This window comes from Heteronotia binoei, chromosome 17 (genome assembly GCF_032191835.1).
Source record: "Heteronotia binoei isolate CCM8104 ecotype False Entrance Well chromosome 17, APGP_CSIRO_Hbin_v1, whole genome shotgun sequence".
In the NCBI taxonomy this organism is placed as follows: Eukaryota; Metazoa; Chordata; class Lepidosauria; order Squamata; family Gekkonidae; genus Heteronotia; species Heteronotia binoei.
Genome location: NC_083239.1, coordinates 3471929 through 3490464, shown reverse-complemented (window position 1 = coordinate 3490464; position 18536 = coordinate 3471929). Strand labels below are relative to the sequence as shown.

Here is an 18536-nt window from a genome sequence, read left to right as displayed (position 1 = left end):
CCTGGGGGTGCCCGGCAATGTGAAACCGCTGTTCCACCCCCAAGGCTTTGCATAGTTCCTTTGTGACCTCCCCGATGAAGTGTGACCCCAAATCCGAGTCCATGACCCTCGGGATTCCCCATCTCGTCCATAGGTGGTTGAATAAAATTTTAGCAGTTGTAGCGGCAGTATTATATTTACAAGGGAAAGCCTCCACCCATTTGCTGAAAGGATCGATCACCGTGAGGCAGTATCGATTTCCTCTTGCTGTGCGGGGAAGGGGGCCGATAAAATCGATTTGTATACGAGCCCAGGGTCCCTCTATTCTTTGGTGCTGGATGGGAGCTTTGGGTCCTGATGTGTCGGCATTAACCATAGCGCACGCAAGGCAATTATTAACCCACTGTGCTACTTCCTGGCGCATGCCCGGCCACCAGCCCGTCTCCTTTACCCGTTCCAAAGTTAGATTTGCACCGCGGTGTCCCTGCTCGTGCACAAACTTGATTAAATCCCCTCTGACTTGCAGAGGCACAATCCAGTGTTGCTCCCCCTGGCTATCTACTGCCCAGTAAATGCCCTCTTTCTGAATGATGGTGTATTTCCCCGTTTCATCCTTCTGGGCTTTGGCAAGCTCCAGGATCTCTGGGTCGTCTTTCTGGAGCTCGCCCAAATCCATCAGGATTTCCCTCCCTTTGCTCTGGTTCCGGGTGGTGACCGGGTGTAAAGGAAAGGTGGGGGGTGAGCGGAAAGGATTGCTGTCTGCGAATGCAGCTTCTTTGGCAATAGCGTCTACTCTATTGTTCCACATCCCTTCCTCTGTATATTGTCTCTGATGTCCCTTAACGTGAGTCACGTAGGTGGAGTCAGTTCGCGCCTCTATTCTCTCCGCTATTTGCAGCCATTTCTGAGAGTGCGCGACCGTTTTCCCCTCGCTATTCAGCCAATTCTGTTTCTTCCAAATGGGCAGCCAGGCCGTGATCGCCTGCACCGTCCAATGAGAATCTGTAAAAATGGCTAAGGGAACATCCAAAGGCTCGAACTGGAGAATTGCTAGCACTGCTTCCACTTCTGCGGCTTGGCTAGAATGAGGGCGGACGGTTCCTTTAAGGACTAGGGAATCCTGCACTCTAATGGCGCCGTAGCCGGTTCGAGCTGAGCCATTTACATGGAAAGAAGACCCATCGCAAAACCAACAAACAAGCTCTTGTTGTCGGGCTTCCGCTAGGGTTATTCCTCCATTAACTGGCCAGGGTATATGTTGTACCACTGGCAGCGGACACTCATGCTCTTCCCCTTCAACTACGAGGCCATAGGGCGAGGGCGGTTCCTTTTGCTCCTTCTGGAAATCTACCCCTCTATTAGTTAACGCCAGCGTCCACTGGGCAATCCTTTGGTTCGAAACTTGCCCATCTTTAACTTTCCCGGAGAGAATATACTTAAGAGGGGAATGAGTGGTTTGAACTACCACCCTTGCTCCTCCTATTATAAACTCCCAATGGGTTAAACTCCAAACCAGAGCGAGGCAGACCTTCTCGCAGGGGGAGAACTTCTCCTCCACGGAAGAAAGGTTCCTGGAGGCATAAGCCACCACCCCCTGGGATCCTGCTCGTCTCTGGATCAAAGTAGCCCCTAGACTGTGCTCTGAGATAGCCAACTGAATGAAAAACGGCTGGGTAACATCGGGGTGGGCAAGCGCCGGAGCCTTTGCGAGGTCATTTTTGAGCTCTGCAAAAGCCTTTTGCTGCTCCGGTCCCCAGTACCACCGCACATCCTTCTTCAGGAGCTCATAAAGAGGTCGGGCTTTCTCGGAGAACATCTCGATGAAATCCCGGGAAAAGTTAAAGGTGCCTAACAAAGCTCTTAGTGAATGGGGGTCTGTGGGGGCGGGGAGTTTAGAGATCACTTCTACTCTCTGTGAATCCGGTGTTCTCCCTTCTGCTCCTAGTGTGATGCCGAGGTACTTCACCTCGGTCTTTACTAGCTGGGCTTTCTCCCTGCTTGCTTTGAAGCCCGTTTCTTGGATGAGGTTGAGGACCTCCTCAGTGACCTCCCGGACCTTCTCCTCTGTCTCTGCGTGGATCAGCACGTCATCTACATAACTGAGCACGCAATCCTTTGATCCGGGTAGTAGTCGGTCCCACATCTGCACAACATGTGCGTGACAAATGCTTGGGCTAGAATGGAAGCCCTGCGGTGTCCGCTTGAACACGTACTGTTGGCCGCGGAAGGTAAACGCGAATTTATACCAACAGGATTCGTGCAGGCGGATCGAGTGGAACGCGTTGGCCAAGTCCACCACGCTGTAAAATTTAGATCCCGCTGCAATGGCTGCCACTATCTCGTTGTACTTGGCGACCACCGGGGCCACCGGGGGAGTCACTGCATTAAGGGCTCTGAAGTCCACCGTCATCCTCCAAGTTACTCCATCTGCCTTAAGGACCGGCCACAAGGGGGCGTTGCAGATGGACTGCATTGGGAGGATGACGTCCCACTTTAACAGACCCTCAATTGTTTTCCCTATTCCTGCTTCTGCTTCCGCGGGGTATTTGTACTGACGCTGGGGAGGAGGATCTTTGCCCTCTATGAGAACACAAGCGTTTCTCACAGTCCCACACTCCGCCTTGTCAGTAATCCACACCCCGGGAAACTTTTGGGTCCATAGATCTCCCGTCACTGAACATACAGGGAAAGGCGCTTTTAGAGCAGCACATCGGTGTATAGCATTAATAAAGTCCGGTCCTCCCGGGATGTGCCACAGGAGTCCGTTGGCTAAATCTACAGTTAAATGGTTTTTCTTTAAGAAGGGAGCCCCAATCATTCCTTCGTCTTCTCCTGCGTTATTACAGGCTTTCATGGTGGCTTTGAGTCTCCCTACAGTGATTGGAATCTTTTTCCAGATGTGTGAGAGGTGGCTTCCTCCCGCGTACCCAGCCAGTTCCAGAGTTCTATCTGTCTGGGTTCCCTGAGTAACTAGCGTTGGATGGAGCACGCTAATCGATGCCCCTGTGTCTACTAATAGAGTGGCAGGTTTAATGTTCCCTGGAGCCCCAATGCCTGCCTTTACCATTGGTCTCCCCCAAGTGTCTGGCTTAAGTTTAGCCACTACTCCTTCGGGGAGATTAGTGGGCCCCGGGCACCCCTAGCGCAGACCCTGGTCTTCATATTCCGGACTGTTAACGACCGTCTGCTGCTGGACCGCGGCTATCGGAGCCGGGTATAACTGAACAGTGGGGTGTATTGGAGGAGGTGGATGTTGAACTACTGCAGCTACGGGCGGTGAATACCCTTGAGGTGCCGCAAAATGAGATTGGGTTGGTGGAGGTGGGGGAGCAGACGGCTGCTGATTTCCCCACCCCTGCATCACTTGTTGCTGCCTTTCTATCAAAAGTGCAGTGGGTGCTAGATCCATATTGGTCATGTCACACCCTGCATGGAGTAAAAAGTTCCAGAGCGCTTTCCGCCGAGTCTGTTCTCCGGGCGGTAGCGAATTCCAAAAGCGAGCTCGCTCAGCCTTTCTGTTATAGGAAGGCTTGTACCCTCGACTCTGATTCTGCAAATCTTGATATGCCTCCCCATAAGGGCCCGTCATTATGTTGGGCTGTGGGGCCGGAGGCGGCTGCACTGCGGGAGAAGGAAAAGGGGCCGAGGGCTGCACGGGTGGAGGAGGGGCTCTCGGTTGATAGTTAGGGTTCCCTCCCCCCGCTCCGGGCTTCTGCCTGGCCGGTTTCCCATTGTTCCGCGCCTGAGCGTGCTTATTTTGTCCTGTTGGAGGATTGACTGGAGGCTGTGATGGGTTAGAGGGGTCCGGATTAACTTCCCTCTTCTGATACTGAGAGTGAGGCCCGTTGTTAGCATAAGTAACTGTATTAACAGCTTCCTTAGCCCGGTCTTTCTTACTACTCTTTTTTCCTTGCGCAACCGTGTCCATATATCTGCTAATATTTTCCAGATTGGCATAAAGTGTGTTCCATTTGGGGTTAGGTGCATGTGTGGGTCCTAGTGCCTGCCGCGTTTCTGGGTTGAGGCCTTTAATGACATCTGTTATAAAATCAGCGTCATCGTAGTCGGGCTCCTGACCCTCTTCCTCCGGGAATACTACTTCGGCAACTAAGGCTAAGAATTGTTTCTTTGTTAGATAGACCATAGGGTCTTCATCTGGACCTTGCACAGTCTGGGTATACACATATTTAACATTCTCTTCGTTCCAAGTAATTCTCAATAGTTCAGCTATCCACTCCAAGGTGGTTATAGCGCCTGTGTGAGCGACTATCAATTTTTCTCTCACCTTTTCTACATGAGGGCCGTTTAAAGCCAACCTCAGGACCTGATTTAACTCCCTGATGGTTATGTTTGGGTATTCACGGTACATTTGCATCATCCATCGGATGGAGGTTTCTCTATTATATGGGCCAAGGATTTGGTGTGCCATTTTAATATTTTCAATTTTCCAATCCTTAACCTCCTTAGTTATCTGCACCGTCTCTTTACCGTTCCCCTGTCTAGTGGTAGTTTGCCGGGTGACCACCGGGCATACTGGGGCGGGGGCAATCTCACAGGGTTTTATTTCCTCCTCATCCTCACTTTCCTCATCGGATAAAAACTCATAGAGGCCAGGTGCCGAGACGGCCGCTATGAAGGTTTTCTTTAGTTCTAATTTCTTCTGTAAGGCCTCCATTTCCTTTTTACACGCTTCGTGATTAACTGCCTCCCTTGCCTTCTTATTTTTCTCGGAGGTGTATTCTAGCGCATATTGCAATTTGTCATTTCGGTCTTTGGTTTGCTCCAGCTCTTTGCTCAATGCTTTTATTTGCGATTGGGCTTTCTTTAGAGCTGTTATGGTATCTTGGTGTATTAAGGCCAGGGTATTTTTCTTTATCTTAACTTCTTCTATAGTTCGACTTGCCTGCTGCCAGTCGAGATCAAGTCTATTATTTTCTTCTGCCAGGCTATTTATTTCTGCGGCGTATTTCCTATGCAATTCCGCCTTTTCTGCCTCATTGTTTTGGAATGCTTGTTCTAATGCTTCTGCATGTTTCTTAAGAGTTTCCTCAAATTCTTGTTCCTTTCTTTCTATCTGCTGGTCTTTCTGGGTTAGCTGCTCCTGGAGTTGCTTATTCAAGGCAGAGCTATCCCGCAGGGCTTCAAACAGGCCCCATGAGGCAAAAAGATCTCTTTTGCCAGTGCTAATTGTTTTATTGTTGCAATTCTCTTCAAATATATCCCTAAAGGACTGGAGGGGATCAGAGCCTTGGTTAAAGACTCCCCTGTTCCAGGGGTTGTCCCCTTTCTTTATTAACCATTTCTCCAACTTGGGGAGTTCCCCCTTTTTGGCGAAAATCTCCATTTCAGTGTAGTTTCCTTTATATCTCGCCTACTGCCAACCTCCGGTGGTGCTTCAGCTAAGGTTACGGGGCACCGAGCCGACCCAACGATCGCGTCTCGGGTGAAAAAGGGGAGCCACGGGCCGACCCAACGATCGCGTCTCCGGGCAGAGTTTTAGGCAATGAGCCAATCCTATGATTGCGTCTCAGCCAAAGGGAAGTCCACGAGCCGACCCAACGATCGCGTCTCGGGTGAAAAAGGGGAGCCACGGGCCGACCCAACGATCGCGTCTCCGGGCAGAGTTTTAGGCAATGAGCCAATCCTATGATTGCGTCTCAGCCAAAGGGAAGTCCACGAGCCGACCCAACGATCGCGTCTCGGGTGAAAAAGGGGAGCCACGGGCCGACCCAACGATCGCGTCTCCGGGCAGAGTTTTAGGCAATGAGCCAATCCTATGATTGCGTCTCAGCCAAAGGGAAGTCCACGAGCCGACCCAACGATCGCGTCTCGGGTGAAAAAGGGGAGCCACGGGCCGACCCAACGATCGCGTCTCCGGGCAGAGTTTTAGGCAATGAGCCAATCCTATGATTGCGTCTCAGCCAAAGGGAAGTCCACGAGCCGACCCAACGATCGCGTCTCGGGTGAAAAAGGGGAGCCACGGGCCGACCCAACGATCGCGTCTCCGGGCAGAGTTTTAGGCAATGAGCCGACCCAACGATCGCGTCTCAGCCAAAGGGAAATCCACGAGCCGACCCAACGATCGCGTCTCGGGTGAGTAAGGGAGCCACGGGCCGACCCAACGATCGCGTCTCCGGGCAAACAAAAACAAAATAGAAGTTGCCCAGCAGTCAGATTGCAACGGTCCTACGACCCACCTGCCTTCTTGACTGTCGGGTGCCTTAGACTAGCCTTGGCCCAGGTTTGTGTAAGGACTTAGCGTGTGTGTGTCAGTGTATGTGTATGTAGTGTGTGTGCGTGTGTGCACTAAGCTCTAAAGAAAAGGGAGAAGGGAAGGGTGCTCTATCCAGATCTTAACAGCTCTGACCTATCCTGACCTTCCCTCCCACGATAGACGCGTTTAGAAAGGCCTCGGGACGGCGGCCAGGCTTCACGGGACTTCCCCCTTGCGTTCGATCGGGCTCAGTCCTCTTGCGAGGTGTCTGGCCTCCTCGGGGCGGCTGAGAAGTCCAACGCTGAATGGTAGAAACGGGAGCAGCCCAACCCACAATTTTTAAAGATGCTCGCTAGAGCCTTTCACACAGAACTCATTCACTCAATCACTCACGCAATAGCCTCGCTAGCAAGACTTTCTGAACGGTGCAACCTTACGTCTGTCTGTATGAAGACACGCGTGTCGACTCGCGTGCGTTCACACAAACAGGATAATGCCCAAGCTTTCTCCACCAATTTCTGTTAGGGAAACTGCTCTCAAAATAAAGTTGGGGAATTAGACTGAGAGACAGCTAGCCCTAAAAAGGAATCTTTGTTATCTGTGTATACGAGGCTCAACCGTTCAGATGGTCAATGCTCAATAAAGGACTCTAATTTAATAAAATCAATTGTGGTTTATTTGAAACAATAGTTCGTTCACACAAGGTACAAAATCAATCACACATTCATACAGGTCTAGGAAAAATAGAGAGATCGATAGGGGAACATAAAAGGAATGGACATACAGGGTAATACTACCTCTCGCAGACTCCAATGGAAGGCTCCGATGGCGACGAATGAGGAAATGGGGGAAAGGTCCCGAAACTGATCAGGAATCGGGGGTGTTACTACCCAGCGGAATGGGGGTTTACTGAGTAGAAGGCACACCTGTGGGTAGCTAGTCCACAGGTTATATAGAGTCACCTTAGTCCTGAGGGGATGGGAGGTGACTGGGAGTGGTAATGGGAGGTCCTGCTGATGACCAGGAAGGCTGGACATCGGCTGGGCCAATGGTGGGTCAATGGCGACACCTGATTGGGTGTGTGCTTCAACCAATGAACATCACCTTCATCCTGGGCATCCTGGAAACTTCCAGGTTGCGACAGGGCCTGGGGCGGCTCCGCTGGTATCAATGTGGGAATGGTTGGGTGATTGGGAGGAGATGGGATTAACTGGGAAAGGGACAATAGAGAATCAGATATGCACCTAGGTATTCCGGTGTAGACAAAAAGGGCTTGATGGTATCAGGAGAGATCCTTCCTCTTTCTCAACTCTCCGGGGTGAAGACAGTTGTTTAGGAAATCACTGGGCAATCAGGATTAATAGTGGAGCCATTAATCCATTCATAGACTAGGTGGGTTGCTTTGCGGGCTAGGAATGACTCAAGGTGTGTACGTGAGGTTTCCACATAGAAGGAATGAATCCCATCCAGGCAGGAAGATGGCTACATGTGGTGTTAGCAAAACACAGTGGGTTCCATGCTTAGCGCTTCACACCGTTCGCTTGGACAGCTCCGTGGCGGCGTAGCCTCCTCCTTACCATGGCGGGTTTCACGCGATGGCGGGGAAACATTAGAGCGCGGCTGCAGACACTCTGTGCCTGACTCAAGCGCTTATATACTTGTTAATAGGTACACGGGAGTCTTATGTAGTTCCTGGGTAGCGTCACTCGCATTCACTGGCCAGGCGGATGCAAGCTTACTTCTCCAGGCGCCCTGGCAACCATGCTGGTAATCATGATGTTCACGTGTATGAAAGGTAGGGGGCTTTTCCTCACATAAGGTTCATACACCATTTTCAGTATTCATACCCTTTCTCTTTGAACACCAGTTTTTTACTTTAGGTCTTTACAGGCAGTTTTTATTCACAACAGACTAGGGATCTCTGTACTTTTTAGAAATCAGGGGTTGAAATTACTGAGGTAAAACTAGTACAAGTTCAGGCTTTAGTTCTAATGTGTAGGCTAAAGAAAGTTTCTTAAGCTTTTTCTTTTAACTTTATATTTATTTAAACTTTGTTTTGAGAGACTATTATCGCAGTGTTTCCAGCATACTTTTTTTTAGTATTTCTCAAACTCTTTTGGTTTCCCATAAGGTTCATACACCATTTTCAGTACTCATACCCTTTCTCTTTGAACACCAGTTTTTTACTTTAGGTCTTTACAGGCAGTTTTTATTCACAACAGACTAGGGATCTCTGTACTTTTTAGAGGTATTTTCCCTGTTCAACTGGGTAGAGTATAATCTTCTTTCCCCTTTTCTGGCCTAATGGAATACTCCATATATTTCATAGAATCATAGAGTTGGAAGGGACCTCTATGGTCATCTAGTCCAACCCCCTGCACAATGCAGGAAACTCACAAACATCTCCCCCTAAAATCAAAGGATCTTCATCGCTGTAAGATGTCCATATAGCCTCTGTTTAAAAACCTCCAAGGAAGGAGAGCCCACCACCTCCGGGGAAGCCTGTTCCACTGAGGAATCGCTCTAACGGTCAGGAAGTTCTTCCTAATGTTGAGCCGGAAACTCTTTTGATTTAATTTCAAACCATTGGTTCGGGTCCTACCTTCTGGGGCCACAGAAAACAATTCCACACCATCCTCTAGATGACAGCCCTTCAAGTACTTGAAGATGGTGATCATATCACTTCTCAGCCGCCTTCTCTCCAGGCTAAACATCCCCAGCTCCTTCAACCTTTCCTCATAGGACTTGGTCTCCAGACCCCTCACCATCTTCGTCACCCAGAGAGCCAGTTTGGTGTAGTGGTTAAGTATGTGGACTCTTATCTGGAAGAACCGGGTTTGATTCCCCACTCCTCCACCTGCACCTGCTGGAATGGCCTTGGGTCAGCCATAGCTCTGGCAGAGGTTGTCCTTGAAAGGGCAGCTGCTGTGAGAGCCCTCTTAGCTCCACCCACCTCACAGGGTGTCTGTTGTGGGTGGAGAAGATATAGGAGATTGTAAGCCGCTCTGAGTCTCTGATTCAGAGAGAAGGGCGGGGTATAAATCTGCAGTCTTCTTCTTCTTCTTCTGGACCCATTCCAGTTTGTATATATCCTTCTTAAAATGGGGTGCCAAATCTGAACACAATACTCCAGCTGAGGTCTTACCAGAGCAGAGTAAGGCAATACCATCACATCACATGATCTGGACGCTATACTTCTGTTGATACAGCCCAAAATTGCGTTTGACTTTTTAGCCACCGCATCACACTGTTGACTCATGTTAAGCATATGATCCACTAAGACCCCTAGGTCCTTTTAAGACAAGTCTCCCGCAGCCTATAACCATGCATTGGATTTTTCCTACCTAAATGCAAAACTTTACATTTATCCCTGTTAAAATTCATTTTATTGATTTTAGCCCAGTTTTCCAGCCTGTCAAGGTCATCCTTACCAGGCTGGAAAACAACCTGTCTTCTTCTGTGTTTGCAACCCCTCCCAATTTAGTATCATCTGCAAATTGAATAAGCATTCCCTCTATTCCTTCATCCAAATCATTGATAAAGATGCTGAACAAAACAGGTCCCAAGACAGATCCTTGAGGCACTCCACTTGTCACTCCTCTCCAAGAGGATGAGGAACCATTCACAAGCACTCCTTGGGTGTGATCTGTCAACCAGTGACAGATCCACCTAACGGTAACAGGATCCAAACCACATTTTACCAACTTGTCAACAAGGATAGTATGTGGAACCTTATCAAAAGCCTTACTGAAATCAAGATAAATGATGTCTACAGCATTCCCCTGATCCAGCAAGGTAGTCACTTGCTCAAAAAAAGAGATCAAGTTAGTCTGACATGACTGGTTCTTGAAGAAACCATGCTAGCTCTTAGTAATCACATCCATTCTTTCTAAATTTTTCAGGACCGACTGTTTGAAGATTTGTTCTAAAACTTTTCCAGGTATAGACGTCAAGCTGACAGGTCGGTAGTTACCTGGATCATCTTTTTTCCCCTTCTTGAAGATGGGGACAACATTTGCCCACCTCCAATCTTCCGGCACCTCTCCTGTTCTCCAAGAATTCTCAAAAATAGTAGCCAGAGGCTCAGAAATTACATCCACAAGCTCTTTTAGAACACTTGGATGCAATTCATCTGGCCCTGAGGACTTAGTTTAATTTAAAGAAACTAGGTGCTTATGTACTACCCCTATTCTGATCCTAGGTTGGAACTTCATACCCTCCTTATATGTTCTGTTTTTGCCATGCTGAGCACCATTTCTCTCAGAAGAGAAGACTGAGGAAAAGTAGGAATTGCGTAGTTCAGCCCTCTCTTCATTACCTTTCTTGACCTCGCAATGGGCCTACCATGTCCTTGCTCTTTTTCTTACTCTGAACATAAGAAAAGAACCTTTTTTGTTGTTTTTAGCATCTTTGGCCAGCCTAAGCTCATATTGAGCTTTAGCGTTCCTAACTTTTTCTCTAAAAGCACTGGTGATTTGTTTATATTCATCCTTGGTTATAAGGCCCTCCTTCCAATTTCTAAAGGAGTCTTTTTTATTTCTCAAGTCTTTAGAGAGCTGTTTATGGAGCCACTTCGGCTTCTTTAGGTTTTTTCCATTTTTTCTTCTCATAGGAATCGTTTTTTTTAATATTTCCAGTATTAATATTTTATTAAGTGTGCATTTATCAACTTATTTATACATCTCATATAAATACTTTTTTTTTGCTTATTACATTCTACAAATCAAACTGAATACTAACAACAAATAAATAAACCCCTTCCTCTTTATCTTATTTCCTTTCTTTACCTGATTTACTTTTCCTAAGTCTTATTCTAATCATAATTATATTCTTTCTTTTGTTTCTAAAGCTTCTTCTCTTCTTCACGGACTTTCATCTTTTCATACTTAATTTTTAAAACTATCTTCTCTCATGCCTGCAAAAGAAAGCTGGGCAGGGCGACCTCCAGAACTGGGTGCTGCAGAAAAATCTCTCCTTGCTACTCCATTAGCTTTAACAATTCATTTCCCATTTTCCATTCCCATTTATCATATCTTTATCCTTTTTTCTATCTATATACGTATTCTATTAATACTCCTAAAGAAAACATACTTTCCCAATTCAAAACATACTTTCCCAATTCAAACTCTTCCAGAATTTAGTTTAATTACACTGTCTATTAGTTCCTTGCCAGATGCCTCATTATAAGCAGTAAAAGTTTGATTTTCCATATTGACCACTAGATGGCCTAATGGTAACCATCTATACATAATTCCTGTGATTGAGTTTTCAGTATTTTGCTTTTAAGAAACTCCCACCCCTCCTGAACTCCCTTCCTCCTAAGTATTTCTGACCATGGGATTTTACCCAGCATAGTTCTATGTTTATCAAAGTTTGCCTTTTTGAAGTCCAATCTTTCTGAAGATCAACCTTTCTGAAGTCCAATCTATATTTCACAAACCTAGCCACTCTTCTCCCCCCCACACCAGTTCTCCAATCTGTGTTAAACCACTCTCAGCAAAAGCTGGAATCAGTCTCCCTCAGTCAAGGCACAATTCTGACTTTCTTCAGTCATGGTACCAATTCAAGAGACTCTCCTCAGCATCCAGCTCTCTCTCAAAACATAGCAGTAGTACATATAGTTTCTTTCAATGAAACTGTCCTTGGAGCAAGATGAACTGCACCCAGGGTACTAAAAAACTTGTGGGCGTAATTTCAGAGCCTCTGGCCATTATTTTTGAGACTTCTTGAAGAACAGGTGAGGTGCTGGAAGCCCGGAGGTGGGCAAATGTTGCCCCCTCTTGAAGAAGGGGGGAAAGGAGGATCTGGGTAACTACTGACCCATCAGCTTGACATCTATACTTGGAAAAGTTTTAGAACAAATCATCAAACAGTTGGTCCTGGAACATTTAGAAAGAATGGCTGTGATTACTAAGAGCCAGCATGGGTTTCTCAAGAACAAGTCATCTCAGACTAGCCTTACCTCCTTTTTTTGAGAAAGTGACTACCTTGCTGGATCAGGGGAATGCTGTAGACACAGTTTTATCTTCATTTCAGTAAGGCTTTTGATAAGGTTCCACATGCTATTCTTGTTGACAAATTGGTAAAATGTAATTTGGATCTTGTTACTGTTAGGTGGATCTGTAACTGGTTGACAGAACACACCCACAGAGTGCATGTGAATGGTTTCTCATCCTCATGGGGACGAGTGAAAAGTGGAGTGCCTCAAAGATATGTCCTGGGACCTGTTTTGTTTAATATCTTTATAAATGATTTGTTTAATATCTTTATAAATGATTTGGATGAAGGAATAGAGAGAATTTTTATTAAACTTGCAGATGATGTTGAATTGGGAGGGCTGGAAAATGAATTTTAACAGAGGTAAATGTAAAGTCCTGTATTAAGGTAAGAAGAATGTTGTTGTGAGCCGCCCTGAGCCACTTGTTGGGAAGGGCGGGATATAAATTATAATATAAATATATAATATAATATAAATAAATAAATAAATAAATAAATAAATAAATAAATAAATAAATAAATAAATAAATAAGAATCCAATACATTATAGAATGGAGGAGACTTGTCTTGGTAACATTAAGTGTGAAAAGGATCTAGGGGTCTTAGTGGACCATACAATGAACATGAGTCAACAGTGTGATGCGGTGGCTAATAAGTCAAATGCAATTTTGGGCTATATAAGCCACCCTGAGCCACTTGTGGGAAGGGCGGGATAGAAGTCACCAAATAAATAAAAATAAATAAAATAAAATATATTAACAGAAGTATAGTATCCAGATCAGGTGAAGAGATGGTATTGCTTTACTCTGCTCTGGTAAGACCTCACCTAGAGTATTGTGTTCAGTTTTGGGCCCTACAGTTCAAGAAGGATATAGACAAGCTGGAATGTGTCCAGAGGAGGGCAATGAGGATGGTGAGGGGTCTGGAGACCAAGTCCTATGAAGAAAGGTTGAAGGAGCTGGGTGTGTTTAGCCTGAAGAGGAGATCACTGAGAGGTGATATGATCACCATCTTCAAGTACTTGAAGGGCTGTCATATAGAGGATGGTGCAGAATTGTTTTCTGTTGCCCCAGAACATTGGACCAGAACCAACAGGTTGAAATTAAATCAAAAGAATTTCCAGCTAAACATTACAACTTCCTGACCTGTTAGAGCAGTTCCTTGTGTAGCAGGCTAGATGGCCACCTGACAGCTATGCTGATTCTGTGAATGTGTACATCCAACAGACAATAGCATCAGAGTACCCTTGAAATTTTTCAGCCATTGTAACTTCTGGTTCTTTGTTTACCGCTTGGTATGTTCTTGTGATAAGGTCTACATGGGAAGTACCACTAGACAGATTAAGACTCATGTTCTTGAACACGACTCTCACATTAAGATTCTTAATATGGAAGCCCCTTTAACAGAGCATTTTATTTCATCCAAGCATATATATATATATCTGTATTATATAATACTGTATTATACAATTATCAAAGTAGACCCAGTGTGGCTGTTGATGTACATAAGGTCTTTCTACAGGAAGAGTCCTTTTGGATCTATAAACGTAATTCTCTTGTTCCAGTAGATCTAAATTAATTGCATTTTTTATTTACAAACATGTTACTTCTTAGTGTCTCAATTTCTACACCTTCAATGCTCCCAACCAATCATACAATGGTTGCCAAATCTTTTGTTATCTTGTATATTTCCTTCTCGTAATTTTGCAGAGAGCAAGTCCATTTCAGCTGTTTCTAAGAGTTTCTGAACAGAGTCCTCTTCTTTAGATATTTTTTGTGTTTTCCACTGTTTTGCATATATTATTCTTGCTGCAGTTACAGCATGGATCAAGAATTTGGTTATCGGTTTGGGAAGCGAATCTTGGCAAATATTTAACAAGTACATCTCAGGTTTATGCTGTAAGTGAGTCTTTAGAATTTTTTGTAGACAACTATAAATTTGTTTCCAATAACTTTTTGCTAAATCTCAATACCACCACATATCATAGAATGATCCTTTCGATTTTTGACACTTCCAACATTTATTTGAAACATTTGAGTGCCTCTTCGCCAATTTATCTGGTGTAATATACCATTTATAAAACATCTTATAAAAGTTTTCTTTCAAAGTAACTGATCTTGTAATCTTGATATTTTCTTTCCATACTCTCTCCCAGGTATCTAATATTATAGCCGATATTTTGTGCCGATTTCACCATATTGTCTTTTACTATTTCATCTTGCATTTTCATAGTTAGTAAATAATTATAAATTTTTAAAAGCATTTTTTCTTCTGGTCCTGTTCTAATTTGGTTGCATTCATTTTTTCTGCTTTGCAAAACCCATTTCTTTGTCTTTCATCTATCTGGATTTTAATTGCATTTTCGTCCACCAATCTAGCATTTTATGTTCTGCTTTTCTTAAGGTATCGGTCTCATCCAGTACATTCTCGTATGTAAGAACTTCAAAATTTAATAGTTTTGGTTGGCTCAATGCTTCTAGAGGTGATATCCATTTCGGAATATGTTTGTATATTTGGGGTCTTACCCACTTCCAAGTTAAATATATTGATCTTCTAATTTCTGACACATTTTGATAAAAACAAATTTGATACCAAAGATATGAGTGTCAGCCACTTTTTAAGTCAAGGCCTTCCAAAATTAATAACTTTTTATTCTTTAAAGTAATCCATTCTTTGGCCCACTGTAATGTACATGCTTTATAATAGGTCTGCCAATCCGGTAAAGCAAAGCCACCTCGCTGTTTGGCATCCTGCAATGCTTTTAGTTTAATTCTAGGTTTCTTGTTCTGCCATATAAACATAGAAATCATTTTATTTAATTGTTGAAAAAATATTTTAGACAGGGGAATAGGTATCATTTGAAATAAAAGCAATAGTTAAAAAGGCAAAACAAGCGGTTACATTAGTACAGTTGCTCATACAATTCCATGAGACAGAAGGCTTAAAATATATGGATAGAAAAGCAAACAGCTGGATAAACTTAGTACATTTAGGAAAACAATTACACAGTTAGAATTCAGTCAAGCATAAAGAATAGTTGTACAATAAAGCAATTAGAGCCTTGTGGTGCAGAATGGTAAAGTCGCAATACTCACGACCTGAGTTCGATCCCAGCACAAGCTAGTTCAGGTAGATGGCTCCAGGTTGACTCCGCCTTCCATCCTTCTGAAGTCGGTAAAATGAGTACCCAGCTTGCTGGGGGGAAAGTGTAGATGACTGGGGAAGGCAATGGAAAACCACCCCGTAAAAAGTCTGCCGTGAAAACGTCGTGAAAGCAACGTCACTCCAGAGTCGAAAATGACTGGTGCTTGCACAGGGGACTACCTTTACCTTTACCTTTTTACAATAAAGCAGAGAGCATAATGAAAACGATAAGTCCCAAAAGCAACAGGGACTTTATCCTATTGGTCTACATTTTCCCATTTAAAATCTAAGTCCCAAGTCCCATTCTATATTGGAGATCTCTAATAAGAGTTGTTAAACTCATAACTTGACCATGCAGTCAGCCCAGAGTCTATTAGCTTGGCATGATCTAACACAGAGGCTAGTGCATCAAAACTCTGGTGCAGATCAGCAGTGTGTGCCCAAAAATCCACAGCTTTTAAAGGCTTCAGCATATCTCTTATCAAATGGTATCGGGTCACAGCTGTTCCTTGATGTAAACAATTTTGCAGCCAAATAAACAATCAGAGCCCAGATTGCCCTCTCTGGTCGTTTTTGCACTTACCTTATTCCAGAGCGACGTCCCTCTTCACCGCGCAGCGTCTGCGTGGATCTCGCACTACTTGCTCCGCAGAACCTGGAAGTCCCGCGGCTTTTGCGTCACAAATGTAAACTGGTTTTTGGCGGTTTACATTTGCAACGCAAAAGCCGCGGGACTTACGGGTTCTGCGGAGCAAGTAGTGCGAAATCCGTGCAGACGCTGCGCGGTGAAGAGGGACGTCGCTCCGGAATAAGGTAAGTGCGAAAACGACCTCCCTTTCACCTACTTTCTGGGTCTTATAGATGGCTGTTTCCTGCAATACCAAATAAGGACCACACCAAATATGGTCTTCCTGCCTGGAGAGGCAGCTTGAAATCTTACCCACTAACCTAATTTCCCCTAATACTGAAAGTAAATATAGATACTCTAGTAGAATAAAATAGGATTGCACTGTGGATCAAGAGTTTCCAGCTCAACATTTGGAAGGATTACCTAACAGAGCGGTTCCTCAGTGGAACAGGCTTCCTTGGGAGGTGGTGGGTTCTCAATCTTTGGAGGTTTTTAAGCAGGGGCTAGATGGCCATCTCATGGCAATAATGATTCTGTGAATTTTGGGTGATCATGGGAAGGAGGGCAGGAATGGTTGAATCAGTGCTTTGTTCTCGTGATCCCTTCTTACATGCCTAGTAAAATGCTCTTTGCCACTTTGGGATTAGGCAGCAATTTTTCTCCAGGCCAGTTTTTCTTGGGATCCTGGAGGATTTTGTTTGTTTGTTTTGTTTTGCCATCTTCTGGGTTTAGAACAGGTATAACTGGGTGTGTGTTTGGGGTGTGTGAATTTCTACATTGTGCTGGGGGTTATGAACATATGAAGCTGCCTTATACTGAATCAGACACTTGGTCCATCAAAGTCAGTATTGTCTTCTCAGACTGGCAGCGGCTCTCCAGGGTCTCAAGCTGAGGTTTTTCACACCTTTTTGCCTGGACCCTTTTTTGGAGATGCCAGAGATTGAACCTGGGATCTTCTGCTTCCCAAGCAGATGCTCTACCACTGAGCCACCATCCCTCCCCATGGGTTGGAGTAGATGACCCTGATGGGTCTCTATGATTCTATGGAAACTCTGTGATTCTATGGGTTTATGGCGTATGTTGCCTGGCCTGACAAAGTAAGATTTGGTATAAAATCTGCCACTTGTAACAAATTAGTTTGACATCCCTGCCTTATGGGGTCACCATAAGATAGCTGTGATTTGATGGGAAAAAAGTGGAGGGGTAATTATCTGCCCTAGGCACCAAATAAACTTAGTGTGCCTCTGGGCTTTTTCTTCTCTTTCCCTCCTTGATAGTCTGCCTCCTTGGACCTCAACTGTGTCTTCCCTTAAACCTCTCCAGATCTCAAGCCCCCAGCTGAAGATTCCTTCCCTAAAACTTCCCCATTTCCTTCCTCCTTCCTCCTACATCCCTCCTACGCCAGTTTGGTGTAGTGGTTAAGTATGCGGACTCTTACCTGGGAGAACCGGGTTTGATTCCCCACTCCTCCACTTGCAGCTGCTGGAATGGCCTTGGGTTAGCCATAGCTATGGCAACAGTTGTCTTTGAAAGGGCAGCTGCTGTGAGAGCCCTCTCAGCCCCACCCACCTCACAGGGTGTCTGTTGTACGGGGAGAAGATATAGGAGATTGTAAGCCGCTCTGAGTCTGATTCAGAGAGAAGGGCGGGATCTAAATCTGCAGTCGTTTGCCCTCTTGATGGTGTGGGTGCCTACAATTGCCAAAGGAATCAGTTCTCAGGTGCTTAGTGTGGGTTCTTTACTTACTTACTTTATATTTTTGTTTCTTTTTATTTTTTATATAATAAAATTATTCATTTGGGTTTATAGCTACTCTCAATTTCTTCATAACTTTATTTTTTGGTACCTTTATGAAGATCTACCCTGGTATACAGAGGCTATAAGTCTCACATTATTCCTTTCTAAAAAAAAAGGTAAAGGTGGTCCCCTGTGCAAGCACCAGTCGTTTCCGACTCTGGGGTGACGTTGTTTTCACAACGTTTTCACGGCAGACTTTTTATGGGGTGGTTTGCCGCTGCCTTCCCCAGTCATCTATGCTTTCCCCCCCAGCAAGCTGGATACTTGTTTTACCAACCTCGGAAGGACGGAAGACTGAGTCAAACTGGAGCCGGCTACCTGAACCCAGCTTCCACCGGGATTGAACTCAGGTCGTGAGCAGAGCTTAGGACTGCAGTGCTGCAACTTTACCCTTTTAAAACTCTGCGGCCAGTTTGGATAACACCCTGTCTATGCAGATTATGGGCGTTTTCGCATTGACCTTAATCAGCAGCGACGCCCCTTTTCACCGTGCAGGATCGGCGCGGATTTCGCACTAATTGCCGCGGAGCACCCGGAAGAGCCGGAAAGTCCTGCGGCTTTTGCGGCGCAAACGGAAACCGCCAAAAACCAGTTTCCATTTGCGCCGCAAAAGCCACGGGACTTTCCGGCTCTTCCGGGTGCTCCGCGGCAATTAGTGCGAAATCCACGCCAATCCTGCGCGGTGAAGAGGGGGTCACTGCTGATTAAGGTCAGTGCAAAAACGCCCCATGTGTTTTGGATTATTTGCCACCCAAACCATTTTGATCCCTGCCTTGG

General features: G+C 45.2%; 1 protein-coding gene across 1 annotated transcript in view; it reads right to left on the bottom strand.

The window, feature by feature from the left end:
• Positions 1-18536, bottom strand: part of SEMA3E (semaphorin 3E) — a 133954-nt gene that overhangs the window by 75671 nt on the left and 39747 nt on the right. The gene's annotated exons all lie outside the window — the stretch shown is intronic.